We start from the raw sequence: 17,500 nt of genomic DNA on the forward strand, positions 1-17,500 counted from the left end.
AAAAATACCTACAGAAGACACACTACTGCGAAGCTCTAAAACAACTGTTTGTATAAACTCGAAATGTTGACTGAAACTTTGATATACGAAGAACGTGAACGAGTAGACAACAAATGGCTTAATCTGATTTTGTCATGGAAAACTTTCTTATCAATAAAGCTGTAACATAAGAACATGAGCAAAAAATTGTCAGCATCTGAATAGACACTGATAAATCCAGTCACTAACTGACGGGATTTACGAACATATAAATAATTGTCCGAAGATTCATACGAGTGTTTATGACGTATGAATGACGTAATAAACGTTAACTGGATCATTTTTTGAAAATTACTTCACCATGATAAAAAAATGCTTATCTCTGCGTAGTTGTAGACCACCATCGTTGGAATAAAATTGTGAATTTTCTTCTCTTATCTAACCACCCCTTGGTAAATGTACTGCACATTTGATTATATGTGCAGCGAGGCAAATGAACACGGTTATTGAGTAGCGTATGTTAGTAAGCTTTTAGTTCGTTAGATACTGAGCGAAAATCATTGTTGTTTATCAATTCCACGCAAAGCAACCAAATGAATATCTACTACTATTTACTTCAAAATGTTCAAAATTTCTTGGATGTTAAAAAAGAAAATAACCGAATTTTATACCGAAGAATCACCCAGGCTTCAGTAGAATTGTTTTATGTAAGGGAAACGAAGTCTTCACCAGACGCTATTCAAAAATAAATTGAAATATCGTTTATATCATGCCGGCCATTGTATTGCGGTTGGACGAAGGGGAAGACCTAAATAACCTATTGTCTAAAAGCTTTGTTAGGAGAGATATGAGCTGAATAGCGACTTAGTTGTTTCCCCGGAAGGTCAAGTGAAGAATTAAAACAAAAGAGAAAAGAGGATTGTGGCCTACCTGTGTTTATTATAGTTATATATGTATACTATCCAGAGAAAATATTTCAAGGAACAAATCATCTGACGAAGTTTTCGCTCCTTCAAAGAGAGAGAGAGAGAGGTTTGACAAGTATTTTATGATTATGATAACTACAAAAGACTGCGTGATTCATAAACATGGAGATATATTCATGCAGCGATGTATGTGCGTGTGTGTGTATGTGTGTGTGTGAGAGACAGACAGACAGACAGATACACAGACAGAGACGGAGAGAGAGACAAGGAGACAGACTGCGTAAGGTTTGTTGGCTAAATTATCTACTCAGAGGCATTAGAAAGATGGTGTAATGAGCACCCAATCCCCATTCCATGTTTTCAGTACCAACTTTTGTTTTTAAGGGAGGCAACTTATAAGAGCGAGCGACTGCTGTAAGTATTCCTTTGTTCGCTCATTGGAGCTGCACACATTGCTTTAGGTGAAGTTTTGCCATCCATCGTTAACAGTGTCGCTAAATTTCCAAACCCCTATATTGCACCAGAATGTAAAGACATTGCAACAACAATTTACTCAAATTATTCCTTTTCATTGAAATTTCTGTGACCAGAGAGGCCTGTACTGGGAGAGTCAAATCCCCTCTGAGATCGAAATTAAGGCATTTTGTAGTTTCCATTTCCAACATCGCCTCGTTGTATTATGTGATCATATCACTGTCTTCTGTACTGTGTTAAAAATATTTATATACATACATACATACATATATATATATATATATATATATATATATATATATATATATATATATATATATATATATATATATATATATATATATATATATATATATATATCTATCTTATCCTCAAAGTGTATAATAGGCTGACAGCTCGTTTATTTGTCAAAAAGATTTACGAATCATTTCAAACCAGCGTCTTACCATCTTGCATTGTCTCAGGCGACTAAGTGATGCACCGTGAATGCGTACCGAGGAATGAGTTATTTTTTTTTTTAGATTTTTAGGCAAAAATACTCACTTATGCCATATATTAGTGGCTCCGGGAAGTAATAGCCATATCAGGTAACTCAAGAAAGAGATTCGAATTTTTTAAGATAGTACAGTTCTTTACACAATTTTCTTAACAATATAGTGTGATATCATTCATTTTCTAGGTAAACAGCTGAGAAATGAGCGGTTTGTTTCCGCTATTAAGAATTTCGGAAGTAATGCATCTTCATTTACTTGAAAATGCGATATTGTAGTAATGACATAAATATTTCGATGGATATCTCAGACTGTCTCGTTTCTGTTGGTTCCAGCTTCAGGAATGGCTAGGAACTGTTTCAGGAACAGTTCAGGCACCTCACACGATGTTTCAAAAGATCAAGTACAATATACATATATATATATGCTTTTGCATATATATATATATATATATATATATATATATATATATATATATATATATATATATATATATATATACAGATACAGAGAGAGAGAGAGAGAGAGAGAGAGAGAGAGAGAGAGAGAGAGAGAGAGAGAGATACACACATACTATTAGACACTTTCCATATTGTTTGAAAACAATGTGCAGCAGTATCCCTTTGTTGTAATGATTCCACTGAATGTCATTTATTATTATTATTATTATTATATTTATTATTATTATTATTATTACAAGCCGAGTTCTGGTTCTATATGACAAAGCAGACTACTACAAGCATAGTGAGATCATATGGACGCTCATCTTGATTCAGTTCAATAATTCCTAAAGATATCTCAGTTGCGGAAGGAGAGTGATTACTGTCTTAGGCGTTGTCTTATTTTTAAATAAAATAACTGCCGAGACCGAAAAAATATGCTGATGATACAATTAGTAATACTCGTATCTATAATTTCAGAGAGAGGCATTACTTTTTTTTTTTGTTATAGTGGCTGTATTTCACATAGGTAAAGTTTTATAAACATTACTGAAAGGAAGTGATGTTCTTGCATTTTTTCCTTCTTGGTATTTATAAATGACTAAATATAGTCTAAAACAAAAATCAAACTTTTTTTGATAAGTGTCTTATTAGAAAGTTCGAGAACTTGCAGGACGTTCATTAAAAATGGAAAGGAAAGTACAATATTCAGAAACATGGAAATATGAACGTCTTTCTAACTTAAGACTCCAGTGGACGCATGTAACATTAAGGAAGTAGTTATAACCACACATGGGTTCAGTGAAGTCGTTTAGTGAGAAACTCGTCCCTCTTCGTCGCAACGCAAACGAGGTGAAAATTGATCGTCAAGTTACCAAGACGGTTTTCCTCAGCCGTCCATCCACTGCAGTGTAATTTTATCTTTGCATTTTTTTTTATATTCCATTTAATTAATTTGCGTTAAACAGCTACTTTTTATATACCTTCCATTGCTTTTTAAGGAATATGTGAAATAGTACTCCAGTCACTTTTTTTTATCTGAATTAAACCGGGATGCATGCACACATTCACCAAACAATGAACAAATACAGCGTCTCTTAATGTTCTGTTTGTCCTTATGCCGGCATCCACGTAACAACGACCAAGCCTCACCTTCTACATACTCGATAAGAACCGGTATAAAATTGTTTTGTGTTCTTTCGATGGAGTGCAAAACTCTAAGTCTCCCTCCTTTTTCGTGACATTACTTTGACAGGATCATTAGTCATTTTATAGGCACCTCTCACAGCCTTACGACATTTCTATCCTATTGTGCTTCTAGAACCTTGATACCGGTCATCTCAGTTTAGTAAATCAGTTTAGCCTTCACGAATTAATTCCCTTTTCACTTGTCTCCTTCAGAGAGAAATATAATGCAATGCGCCTATATGGAGAGAGAGAGAGAGAGAGAGAGAGAGAGAGAGAGAGAGAGAGAGAGAGAGAGAGAGAGTTGCCATAGTTTTTCTTTTTTGCGTATAACATTTACATTTTCGTTGAGGTGATTAAGCATAAAAAATTTCCTGAGCCTTTGTTCCCTCAAAATTGATTTATTTGTGGTTCCTATTACAGTTTTCTGTAACAAAAAAATTATCCCAAAAGTGAGACTTCATCTGGAACAATAAAAGTTTCCAATGTTTTCTTTCGTTTTAGCGTGACTGGATATTACTATGCTACGACCTGTCTGTACTTAACTGCCGAATCCTTAACTCGAAATCGTGAATATGGAACAGTTTTCTGTGCTAGCGGAGGTAAACGTCTGTTTATTTTGTCGCTGGTGTTTTGGTGTTTTACTCTTCGTTTCGTGCTGCCTGTTTACCGTTATTCCGTCTTGTGCTATTCATCGATGGTTGTAAGGTTAGTACTATGTAATAGTGAAGCCATTTTTGAGGTTAGGCAAAGTAATAATGGTGTTCTGGCCTTTAAACTACTTTATTCCTTGTATTTTGTGTCGAAAGTAAGTTTCATTAGATCTTTCTTAGTATTTTTGCTTAGAACTTGTATTTTATAGCACGAAGACTAGAAGTATTTATTAAATTCCATAGGCTCTGCACTTTCATTGATGTTGTAAGAACTGCTTAATAAACTCCAGTTTCTGTGACAAATGCCCGGGCTGAATAGTTTTCTCTTTTCCGCGGAAAGTTTTGAGGTCCTTTGTAACAACAAAGGAAGAGTAGCCTGAATGTAAGTGGAGTAAGTTTCACAGAAAACTCGCAGGCAATTAGTTAGGTGAACATTATAGTTAAAATTTTAATGTAAAATTTGATTTCAGGTGAGTGAATGACACCCTTGAAAACTACCCATGGCTTCTGGATATGGTTTGTGTGGTTTGGCATTGGTCGTGCATGTAACTAGCCTTTCCCAGCAAGGCTGAGGGTAAATCACTGAGTGAGGTAAGGTTTTTAGCTCGTTAGGACCCTGATTTTAATTGTTTATTCAATATTAAACATATTTTCCTGCGAGAGGAGGTACTTCGTACTGAGTCTCAGATGAACCCTATGTTTAGAAACATTTTGATTAGTAATCACTATACACTTGCTCAGGAGGTTCATAAACCAGCAGACGAATCCCAGTACATACACTGACCCACTTACCTCTTAGGAGGTTAATTTACACCCCGACGAATCCCCATACATACTGACCTATGTACCTCTTATCTTGTATTAAAACATTTTTGGTTTCCATTTGCCGTAATAACATTATGCTTTCCGGAACTCGCAACTTTGTCATCTTTTAGGTACTTTCAAACTCCGTCGTCCAAAGTTTGCGCCATCTTCTGTCAGATCAATTTTTAGCGTAAGTCAGATATTATACACAGTGAGATTAATTTTATAAATCGATTTACTTCATTATGTTACCTATAGCGCTTCGCCTTACTCCAGTTAGATATTAAGTAACCATAATGTGAAACTTTCATCGGTCGTTGTAACAAACCAGTCTCTTATCAGCCTAATAATTCTCAACTTATATTTACAACATCTATTTAAAACCTCTAGAATTAACTGTCTAGACTGGATGAGAAAATAGTGCCTTTTAGTAAATATAGGATAAATATTTTAAATAGCAAACAAGTCCTTAACCCACCTAAAAAATTTTTAAGATCAACTTACCAGTAACTTATTTCTCCTGGCATCTTATATTTTACGATTTACATTAAAAAAACGTGTTGACTGGAAGGAAATAGAATGCATTTTATTTAAGTTACGATGTAACTTAGTTTAGATTCGTCTAATTTTACATTTTGCCGACAAGAAAATTTTTAAGGTATATTATATGTAATTTAAATTCAATCATGAGTATTTTGCCTAAAAGAGGGTCTTACAGTATTTGTTAGAGGTAATATAATCTTGAAGTTAAACCTTAAAACCTTTTCATATCTAGTGGGGCCACCTTTGTTAGGGAGGCAGTGCTGCTCTAGCAAAGGTGGCCCAAAGTCTATACATGGCAGAAATTCTGTCATGTATAGCACCGTTAAAAAACAAAATATGTAACATAAGTCCAGTAATTATGTTCCGTGATCCATAAGGAAGTGTAGACTGAGGACATGTCTGTGGTCCCCCTTAGTCAAGGTTGGCTGTGGTCCTACGGGGGCCTTGGTGATATCTAGTTTTCGTGTCCTAAGGGTTTTAAGATGAACTCTTATGTCTGGGTCCCAAATGCAACCAGATCGTAAGGTCTTAACATTAACAATCCCAAAGCCTGTCTGAGGCAGTCAGTGCTCCTTTAGTCAGTTTCCTCTAGGTTTGATCTCCATGGAAGTCTGCGGCAACTCAATGAGTCTGATTGCCTAAGTTGTTTTTTTTTTTTCTGACGTGACACAGTGATCATTAATGAAGTCTCCAGGTGAGGGAATTTTGTCTCTGATCCCCAACGAAGGTTAAGAAGAAATCCTTAGGTCTTTGACCAAGAAATGTTGATCCCCGTAGGGGGTTAGTGCCGTCAGTGCACCTCACACGGATCACTGTAGACATTACTTAGTTATTTGCAGCTTCTCTTCTGCAAGTAGCTGCAGCCCTTAAATTCCTTTTACTCTTTCTGTTCATATTCTTTCTTCTATCATACTTTCCACCCTCTCCTAACAATTGTTATAGTGCAACTGCTAGGTTTTCCTTCTGTTGCACCTTTAAAACTTCCTTTAATCTCGATTTCCCTTTCAATACCGAATGGTCTTATAGGTCCCAGCGCTACTTTTACCTAAATTTTATATTCCATTTCCAAGAAATAATGAGGGAATTCCCAGGTCTGTGATCCTCAAGGAAGGTTGAGGCATATTCTTATACCCGTGATCCTGAAGGAAGACAGGCAGTGAATTAGGCCTGATTTCCAAGGAATGCTAAGACGTGTTATGACCTCCATGGAATGCTTACGTAATGTCCTTAGTATATTACCTTCAAGGAGGAGTGGTTAGTATCTGTATTGCTGTGTTATGTGGATGAGGATTTATTTAGGAAAACTGATTAATGGTTTTTAATGGTTTCCTACAAAGGTTTCGTGAAGTCTCATATCTTAAAGAATTTTCTTGGACTACAAGTAGTAAGTGGTTTCTTGGAAGTATAGCTTTGTCATTCGGGGGGAACTGGCACGAGTTAAAGTAGTCGGTGCATAATTTTAGTCGACCCATAAATTGAGAATGACTGCTTGGTTGTCATACTATTGTTAATGTGAACATGTGAAGGGCGAGTGGTTCCGAGCTGTACATTGGTTATTTTTGTTAGCGTACAACCGTGGCAAAAGTTTGTCCTAGAAACAATTTTCTCGAGAGAACTGTATACCTAGATGTGATAGAGGAAGTAGGTTCATTTCAATTTGATTTAGGGAACTGATGAAGGCTGCAGCATCTTACTTTATATATATTAATTGTGTATGGATTTTAACTGCGTAAGGAAAGCATTCCTTAACATAAAATTAGATGTTAGACATATAGCAATAATTCAAAATGGGAATTGTGTTTTGATAAGTAAATATAGACAAAGTTACTCTGTATGTGAAGTTAGGAAGTGATATTTATACTTTAAAATACAAGTTTGAAGTTTTAACATCTAATAGGTTAATAAATTATTAATACTCATGATAGCCGTAAGCAAATCAGCTGATGAAGCCTAAATTATGTAGATTGTAAATAATTAGGTATTCAGATGTAGCTCGTCAAAAAAATGCAAAATAGAGAAAAAGTACTCTGCTAGGTATGATTTAGGTAATGTATGTATTTAAAACTATTCTTTAGTAGTAAATGAAGGCTGAAATGTAATTAAGCATTTAATTTCGATTTCCCCAGACAGAACTTCGAAGAAAATTTTTAAAAACCGAGTGATTAATACAAACATCAAAAGCTGCGGTGATTCCGCTATGCCTGCCGTTACGGCAAATGTCTACTCCGAATGAGAAACAAAAAAAAAATATTAATTCCTGCGTTCTTCATTGGAGTTAGTGCCATCATTCTGCAAGTTATTGCTAGTCCATGATTACCTTGGAAAAACTGTATCGCAAGTTGGCATCTTTGTCATTAGAATAAAATTAAAACCGCTTTTTTCACTAGTTTTATTTCATAATGTTTCAGTCTTAAACGTGTGAGTAGGTAATTATACCAAAATTATATAATTTCGTAAAATGTGTTAGGTTTTGGTAAGAAAATATTTGCCTGATGATTACAACTTGCAGGAAATGAAAATGCTGTCTTGGGTTAAGTAAAGTGTAAACTTTCAAAGCTTAAGTTTTGAGAAAACTGTAGAGATCCTTTTGGATAGAGGCTGATGTTACTGGTTTTGATTTGAAGCTGCTGTTGTATGTTTTTTTTTTTTTTTTGCCTACAACTTGTTTAGATATTTCGATTTTTAACAAGTGGTTTTCGGAGACTTAATGGAATTTTAATGACGAACAACTTTAGATATAACTATAATTGGTCAAGTTGAAGGCATAATTAGTTTTCAGTAAAGATTTCATGGAGTATACAGGATTTATCAGTAACTACTCAGGCTAGCAGTGGAAATGGTTTGCTTACATTCTTACTGGCTTTAGGTAACCGGGTATTAAAAGACTGATATTTACTGCTGTTCATAACTAGTATTTTTGTAGTTATTCTGGCTCACACTTTTTGTCCTGTAAATTTTGTAATTATTATTAAATTGTCATATTGCCTTGATCCAATGAACTGAACTAGGCTTGCGGTTTTCTACCAGTGTCATGCCTATGAACTATTTCACTTTGGTGAGTAGTGTCGTGGTAGTTTCATGGAAAGTTACAAATTCTGCCAGATGTTTTTGAGGTTGAATGAGCTTCATACCGAGCACATGATATGATTGTGTATCTTGTTCACAAAATCTGCGAATTGGTAGTTTGTTATATATAATATCGGCTTTTGCATTTGAAGACGTCTCCGGTTTGGTTTAGAATATTTGACGAAGTAGTGTGATTACACCCAGTAAGGCGGGGCCAATCGCCGAACTACTCTTAAAACACTGCTGGCAATGTTGTGGCTTGAATTTATTTATTCATTTTTCTGTCTTTACATCCTTATAAAAAAATATTGTTCTCGGAAATGTCAAACGTTGTTTTCGTTTATAGTGTATAAAACAAGTTAACTACAAAATTAAGAATCAGATAATGTAGCTCGACATCTAGATGCTACATCCGTAAGTGTTCTTTGTTACTGAGTGAAGAGAATCCAAGTCAAATGGAAACTAGCAGATAAGCCGAGCTAAAAATTAAGTATTAACAAAAGACATTGTTCACCAGAGCTTATAAAACAAAAGGCTTTTGTAGAGACAAAGGTGTTCCGGAAAACTTGCTAAAAATTAATATAGCCATAAACATGCATTTTTTGAAGCAGAAATAGCGTAGAGAATAATGCCCAGAGAGAGAGAGAGAGAGAGAGAGAGAGAGAGAGAGAGAGAGAGAGAGCGAGCTCTATAACATTGTGCTTGAAGTAGAGACAGAAAGAGACTTAGTCGTACTGAATGAAAAAGTTTAGGTCTTCAGGTTCTTGATTTCTTTGTCAGAAAAGCGTAAATTTCTTAGAAAAATGGAGAAAGAACATTTCAGAAAAGAATTATGGTACCAGTGATTCCGCTCCGCCAGCCTTTGAAGGTCAACTATACAAAAATAGCATTTTTCCTTCGAGGTCCTTTCTTGTGACTCGAGCTAGAGCACGGCTGCGTTTTTCCCGTGAAAAAAAAAATGCGGATTATTTTATAGTAGGAAAGTGGAACTAGGTCATTTCTGGCAGTGCTTTTAGGTATTCGACGAAAGGTGAACACGTACCGTTTTTTTTTTTCTTTCCTTAGTTGTATTTTGGAGATCACAGTAATTACACCCAAGGTTAACTTCCTAATAGGTTGCTCATGAATAAAGTAAATAGTCACCATGAGAAAAAAAAAAAAAAAGATAGTGACCTTGCGATGGAACTGCCATTATTCAAGAAATGGAATAGAAAGGGAGCCAAAGAAATAGCATGACTTTAATGTTCGATAGTAGAACAGTAAACCTTGCAAACAAATGACCGACCAGAAGGAAAAGTTCCTAACACAACTAACGTTCGAACATTTTTTTTGGTGGGGTTGGGCCTTCTATAATAAACAGAAATACTATGTTGATTTTCATATGAAAGTAACTCTTACTTCAAACATTAAGATGCCGAAAGGTTTGATGGGTAAAAATTTTAAGTTTTAATTTAAGAGTTTCAGGTTGGCCGGTTAGCTTGTTCCTGAAACGGAGCTGATTCACTTACAGTAGATGAGCTTCATATTTTGAAACTTTTTTATAACCATTGTTTTTGTAGAATTTTCTTCGGTTGATCAATTTTTTCTTCCTTTTAGTTTTCTATAAAAGAAACCTATTGAGATGGCTTTGTCTGTCCGTCCGCGCTTTTTCTGTCTGCCCTCAGATCTTAAAAACTACTGAGCTTAGAGGGCTGCAAATTTTTATGTTGATCATCCACCCTCCATTCATCAAACATACCAAATTACAGCCCTGTAGCTTGAGCAGTTTTTATTTTATTTAAGGTTAAAGTTAGCCAAGATCGAGCGTCTGGCACTACAGTACTACAGGTGCCAACAGTACAGGCCACTACCGGGCTGCGGCTGAAAGTTCCATGGGCCGCGGCTGAGAGTTTCATGGGCCGTGTCTGAGAATTTCATACAGCATTATACGCTGTACAGAAAACTCGATTGCGCCAAAGAAACTAAAGCGCATTTTTTACTTGTTTTCTCTCCATCCGAATCAGACGTCAGGGGAGAACTGGAAATCGGGCTTTAGAGCTTTAAGTTAGTGTTTGCTCTGTCAGCTTTAACGAATACCTATCCGGTCTGTATTTCCTTCCAATAAATAAATAAATAGATAAAGTAAAAGTGGAAATATCTTAAAGGGTATTGCAGAGGACAACGACCCAATAGGTGCTTAGGTTGGGAAACCGGCGAAGTATTAGGAGGAAGAGAAACTCTTCCTTCTCGCTTCAAAGTCGATGAGACGTGCAACCAAAGCTTTCATCGAGCGCGGACGTAAATTGGAAATGAAAACCCAAAGCAAAAGGGGCATGGGAGAATTGGAAGGGTATTTTAACATCGACGAATACGTTAGACAACGTTTTTGAAAGAGGGGAGGCAAACTGGCCGTAAAACTGGAAAAGTGAAATGGACGGTAAAAATTTAACCCGATCTGAAATCAAGCTGCGCTTTGTAAGAAGGGATAAAAAAAATAAATAAATACATTGATATCGACGAGAACCTCAAAATTTAACTCCACGCAGAGTCACATGAAGGGCAAGAATTGGAATGGAGGAAAATAATAATGCGAAAAAAACATAGAGGAAAATTATTTGTATTTTGTTTTAATATTATAAAGAGTTAATTAAACTACGTTTAAAGTGTGAAAGATACGTTTACATTTATTCGATACTCAGGTGCCTTAAAGATACCTATAAGCAGATCCATCTTCCCCTTCCATAGATGTGTTTTGGCCATACTCGATTCCATGATGAAACACAACCGCCATTCTGCCGGAAGGCGCCTTTACTCAGGGCCTCAAGGTTCGTCCAGATGGTACAAGACTTTCCTTCTAAAACGTCTTTCGTTTAGGACCATTTTCATCAATGTTCGTGATCATGATTATCATTATTAGGTGCAGCATCAGCGGCTGCTGTATAATTAGTATCAGCATAAGTATTATCACTGTAAAAAGTAGTGGTAGTAGTAGTAATAGTTAGTCATGGTGCCAGGATGATATGATGTAAAACACGTTGGGAAAATGTCAGAATCTTATAACGGCAAATTATGATGAGTAGTAGGAGAATATAAGTGTTAGTTAGGAGGCCTTAAGAGTTAAGAGTTAGATATTAGGTAGACATCAAAATAAAAGCCAAGTGGTAGCGCGTCCATCTCACATTTAGATGACCTGAATAGTCAACCAAATACCTAGTTGCATGCTCATCGTAGGGGGTCACAACTTTGGGAGGAAGAGAGAGAGAGAGAGAGAGAGAGAGAGAGAGAGAGAGAGAGAGAGAGAGAGAGAGAAACCATTACTTACAAACATGAAGACCTCGATGAGGCATCTTCAGTTTCCTTATGAGTGTAGGTCGTTTTCATAAGATATAAAACAAATATTTCTTTTTAGCTTTCTGTAAAAGAAAGCAACTGAGGTGGCTTTTTGGCTGTCCGTCCGCACTTTTCTGTCCGCCCTCATATCTTAAAATCTACTGTGGCTAGAGGGCTGCAAATTGGTATGTTGATCATCCACCTTCCAATCATCAAATGTCTCAAATTGCAGCCTTCTAGCCTCAGTAGTTATTATTTTAAGGTTAAATTTAGCCATGATAGCGCGTCTGGTACCGGTGCCAACAACACAGGCCACCAACGGGCCGGGGCTGAAAGTTTCATGGGCCGCGGCTGAGCGTTTCATACAGTATTATACGGTGTACAGAAAACTCGATTGCGCCGGAGAAACTTCGGCGCATTTTTTATTTGTTTTAATTGTGGTGGGTATTTAAACGGGTGTTCAAATGAGTTTATACCGCGAAACTTGTGACGTTAGCACAAGCTACCAAAAAAAGATGAATGTATTTTTTTTTAAGATTAAAAGTTATTTTCTTAGTGCTTCCATTAGTCATGGACTCAGATTACACAAGATCAATTTTCCCTAGATTATTTTGGTAACCGGTCGCTTATCAAAATGGGTGTGCGTATGTGTGTTTGAATGATAAGAATACTACAATCTTTATTTACAAGTACTGTGAAAATGTATTGATCCAGGAAATTGTTTACTTCCTTTGAAAGATGGCGAAAGATGAAACAAGTTATATTCATTATTACTGGCAAACATCTGTTTACAGTGCTCAAAATTTTTGCCAGTCCTAGTTTTTTAATGGCTAAGACCGTGGTCAAAATTAAATTCTTCCATGAATATCCAGTTCCAAAGTAACATGTGTTTCCTTCATCCTAAGGCATTCTCTAGCAAGCTACATGCAAACGATAAAAAGTATTACAAAGAAAACCTTTTACGAAAAATCAACTAAGATTAATTGTTACTATATTTTAGGCTGACCTTCAGGGAGGGGGAACAATTATCTTGGATAAACTAGGTAATGGATTAAACAGGCTGAGACGAGGACTTTAATAAGAATTACTGACAATCTTTAGTTACTTTTATTAAATCTCCATCGATCATCTCGTCAAAAATAATAAACATATATAAATAATAAGCCCTATATATGTATATATATATATATATATATATATATATATATATATATATATATATATATATATATATATATATATATATATATGTGTGTGTGTGTGTGTGTGTGTGTGTGTGTGGTGTGTGTATGTATTATATAATATATATATAAATCATTATAACAGAATTAAAGTTTGAGAGAGAGAGAGAGAGAGAGAGAGAGAGAGAGAGAGAGAGAGAGAGAGAGAGAGAGAGACAAATGTGAAATTCTCCCACCTTTCTCTCTCTCTTCTGGTCTCTTCTAAACTCTCTCTCTTTCTCTCAAATAAAGTAATTGTAATATATATATATATATATATATATATATATATATATATATATATATATATATATATATATATATATATTAGAATTATTTATTTGAGAGAGAGAGAGAGAGAGAGAGAGAGAGAGAGAGGGGGGACCTAGAATAGAATATTGAACACTGTAATAGGATGTTGCCAGTATTGGTGAATATACCTTGCCTCATTTTTTGCAGTCTTTTAAAAGAAGTAAAGAATTACCTTGAACAATAAATTTTCATAACACTTTTAAATATAAAATGTATTAATTTCATCATTCAAACACACATACGCGCACGCACACATGCAAAACATTCACACACAAACCCAGAAATGAAATGGATCTGTGAAAAACATACAATGCATTTTCACCGAACACGTTCTCAATTCTGTGAGGAGACATTCAAAGACTGTTTGAATTTCCTATTTGTAGTGCGATTTCATTTCCTTTTCCGAGGAAAGAAATTGACCTGCCTGAACGGGAAACGGGGATGGATCGTTTTCAAAGCAGAAGTTTTGTTAATAATGGTGGAAATTTTCGAACGTCTTTAAAGCAATGGAGTCTCTAAGGGGAACATTTCGATTTTCTCTCTCTCTGTCTCTCTCTCTCTCTCATAATTGAATCACAAATAAAAAAAAAAACTGATTTCTGCTATTTACTCCAATTAGTTTTTCTATATGCTGAACCACGCACAGTTGACCTTAAGTAAACTTCCAGTGAAAGTTTTGCTGGACCTTATACAGATAACATTATAAACGTCAGTCAGCTGATAGAGATGACTCTATTTTAGGAAAAACCTTATATTATGTTATGTGTAGCTATCTTTCAGAAACCATTGCCGCCAATTTTAGTTTTCATTTACTTGATGGCTAAAGACCACATACCTATTTCACTTCAGTAGTGAGAGAGAATTCAATGGATGCATGTTGAATGGTAACAGCTTGATGCATGACTGGTACGAATCCAGGTAAAAAGGTCGCAGGTAAAAAAGTCACAGAAAAAAAGTCACAGGGAAAAAACAGGAAAAAAATAACATTATTCTTTTCTAGATAGTGACAACCAAAGGGTTTTAACCCGGCATGTATCCACTATTGCGGCGTGTTTAGTACAAGTCCCTTGGGGATGACCGTAAAAACATAAACAAAAGACTGTAAATATCATTAAGAAATATAAGTCCTAGACAACGACCTCCGAAATCCCTTGGGGGTCACTATCTAGGAAAGATCCAAAATATTTTCTGTTTTATTACTTTAATTGCTTTAATTGCCACCATAAATTAACGTGACTTTTTTCCTGTGGCTTTTTTCATAGCCAAAATTATGACTTTTTTCTGTGACTTTTTTTTTCCGTTATTTTATTACCGGCTGGCACTGCTCAGTCAGCATAAAGGACTCGTTACATCACTTTGATGTGAATTCAAGAGTGCTCGAACATTAGGAATATCATTATGACCATACGGAGAAACCTGAAGATTTTTTGAAAGAAATAAAATGCATGGAGGAGGGTTCCAAACTTTCGAGAGTGGAGTATTACCTTAACAAGGTTCTTTTCTGCGCTAATTCTCTCATTATTTGTGATGATCGTGGAAAGCAATGACCCTTGTATTTGGATAGGTGAATAAGACCAACTACACAACAACATGGATCATCTGTAATGATATTCAGGAGTGTGACTATGTTATGCTCAGGTAACAACAAAGGTGACGATACTATTGGGCAGTGGCCATGTGTATTCCCCTATCATAGTTTTTGCAAGTTTTGGTATCGGTTATTGCTAGCAGTGATAGTGAAGTGATACTGGATTTGATGTGAAGTACCGGACTGAAATAGATATAGACCTTGTGTTGAGTTAACTGAAATGACTCGTATCACGGAGACTGAAATGGCCTGTATCGTCATAATATATGTCTTATATAGGATGATATCCGAGGTCGTGTCTAACTTACAAATAAATAATATGAACTAATGTTTAACAAGAGTTGAAATTGCGACACGGGAGGCAACAGTAAAAATCGAGTCCGTTAGTACCATATAACTACACTCTAGGCTTCCTGACCCAATTATTCTTAAAGTGTAGTATTTGGCAACCCCGTAATGTAAGCTCATGAAACAACCACAGACAAGACTGGTGCGGCAGAGAAATTGCTTCCCATTTTCCTTAAAACGATTTTTATTTCCCTCTATCATTATTATAATTCCTTTATTTCTCTCTTTATCATTACTATAACCCTTTATTTAATCATCTCTTTTCTCTCTCTGCCACTAAGTATCCGTTGGATGTTACCAAATTTTCTCCCTATACGTTTCCATTGGGCTATTGGTGCATGAAGAAGAAAGTCTCTGAATTTACTCCCATAAGGAATGAATGGGTGCCTAATTTGAGCTTGATTCTTTTACCCTACCATCATGAGCGAAATTTTTCACAATGCTTCGCTATTTTTCGTAATATGGATTTTTCACTCGCCATTCTTTTATATTGTTAACCGTATGATTAATAGCCAAAAATCGAATAAGAAAAGCACACTTCCCTGTATATATAAAACGAATAAATTGATGTTAGGTGAACGAAAACTTCTGGAACATGTTGTAAAACATTTTTGAGTGACTGTACCAGATTTATGATCATAGTGTAATCGTATAGTATCGGCTACTCGTTTTGATAATAGATCGATTATACTTTGTATATGCTTGCACTATATCACTCACTTTCTTCTCTTTGAGTCTTGTATGATAAGGAATTTTATGTATTTTCCCCTTATCATTTGCTTATATTCATGTCTTGGCTATAGTTCCTAGAACAAGGAGACCAAACTGTGACTGCCTGAATCACAGACGCCATAATGTTCGGATATCTCTAATTTTTAGGCATTTATTCTCAGTATTCATACTAACTTTTTATACTCTGCTTATAAGAGTTGATCATGCTGGCTCTACAGACGTGGTAACTAAACTCTTCGAAGTGGGACTTCAATGACATTCTCATCTAGATCAAGATAGTGAGAAATCTGTGATTGTTTAATTGGGTTTGCGTCCAATATAACCCCAGTAACAATTCCTTTGTTTCTGTGTCATCAAAGATGAAATATTTTATCTAGTTCACTTTGTAACTGTTTATACTTTTTTTATAGTTTCATATGGCTGAGACACACAGCTGTGAAGAGAATGATACATGAATGAGGATTGCAGCTTGCTATGTTCTTTATCATGAGGATGAAAACTATCCAGATGATCTGTTCTTTGTGGAACAGCGAATATAACTGGGAAATAAGCTAATATTTTAATTTTTTTTTATTTAAAAGGGATTTGTTCAACTGGGTCTTTGGACCCACCAATATGATATTGATTATTTACAAGGGAGAAAGGGAAGATCTACACAAGTTACTAGAAAATATAAATAAACTAAATGAACACATCAAGTTCACAATAGAAGAAGAGAAGGAGGGAGAAATTCCTTTCTTGGATGTCCTGGTTAAGAGGGAAGGGAAAAATTTTAAATTCAAGGTATATAGGAAGAGGACACACACCAATTCATACATACATAGGTTCTCCAGTCACAGGAAAGAAATAAAAATAGGAGTAATTACAGGTTTGGCCATCAGGGCTTATAGGATTTGCAGTCCTGAATTTTTAGACGAAGAGCTGGATTACCTGAGGGAGAGAGTTTTGGAGATTAGGCTACCCTAAGTATTGGTGGGAGTATCCGCACATCAAGGCAAGGAAAAACTATTTTGGGGAAAGGAAAAGGATAGAAAGGAACATCTGGGAGGGAAGAAAATAATTACAGTCCCAGACAACAACTCTATTGCACCCATTAACAGAAAGCTAGATAATTTCAAATTGATAGGCGGCTACAAAAACACCATTAGGAATAAAATAGTTAGACATAAAAAGTCTGTAGAGGGGGAAGAGATTAGAGAGGGGGGAGTATACATGGCAGGGTGTCTAGACTGTGAAGAAGGGTACTATGGTGAAACTGGCAAATCATGTAAAGAGAGAAGCAAACAACACCTGCAGAACATAAGGCATTATAATCAGACGTCGGCAGTTAACAAACACTGTTGGGAAAATGATCATAAAATAGACTGGGAAAATATGAGTTTTCTGTACAGGAACACCAACAAAATGGCCAGACTGGTTGTAGAGAACGC

At 35.7% G+C, this 17,500-nt stretch overlaps 1 long non-coding RNA gene across 1 annotated transcript; it reads left to right on the forward strand.

Annotated features, from left to right (window-relative positions):
* Positions 1-4,035: 4,035 nt before the first annotated feature.
* LOC136841278 (uncharacterized) lies at positions 4,036-7,812 on the forward strand. The gene is made up of 3 exons (XR_010853868.1): positions 4,036-4,203; positions 4,619-4,739; positions 7,622-7,812. It is a non-coding gene; the product is annotated as an uncharacterized lncRNA (long non-coding RNA).
* The last annotated feature ends 9,688 nt before the right edge of the window (positions 7,813-17,500 follow it).

Source organism: Macrobrachium rosenbergii, chromosome 8, assembly GCF_040412425.1.
Source record: "Macrobrachium rosenbergii isolate ZJJX-2024 chromosome 8, ASM4041242v1, whole genome shotgun sequence".
NCBI lineage: Eukaryota > Metazoa > Arthropoda > Malacostraca > Decapoda > Palaemonidae > Macrobrachium > Macrobrachium rosenbergii.